Source organism: Phascolarctos cinereus, unplaced genomic scaffold, assembly GCF_003287225.1.
Source record: "Phascolarctos cinereus isolate Bilbo 61053 unplaced genomic scaffold, phaCin_HiC Scaffold_5;HRSCAF=322, whole genome shotgun sequence".
Taxonomy (NCBI): Eukaryota; Metazoa; Chordata; class Mammalia; order Diprotodontia; family Phascolarctidae; genus Phascolarctos; species Phascolarctos cinereus.
Window position 1 is genome coordinate 322,402,011 of NW_027555958.1, and position 431 is coordinate 322,402,441.

The following is a 431-nucleotide window of genomic DNA, read 5'->3' on the forward strand; positions in this document are numbered from 1 at the left end:
GTTCGGGGGGGGGGAGTTCCCTGGGAGCGTCAGTTCTTAAAAATGACCGCCAGAGGACGACATGAAAATAGCTAGATGCTAGGACACCAGGGAGCCTAATGGGAAAACAAACGTGGGACAGACACTGCATCCTTGACGCCTGAGAAAGCTTCGCTAGTCTTGGCCATCCCCTTTCCCACCCCTCTCCTCGCCCCCAGAAATATCCAAATACCCTATTTCTTTCAACCCTGGCTAAATTCTAGTCACCCGAGTATCATTCCTTACCACCCCTGGGGCCCCTCCCTTGACTCAGGCACCTTCAAAGGTTAGTTAGGGGTGGGGGAATCTGTCCCCGACACTAGAAGACCTGGGGAAGAGAGGGAATGAGTGAGCCAGCTAAGGAGCGGTCTTAGTGCCGCCTCTGCTGCTAATTATAGGGTTCCGCCCTTCCC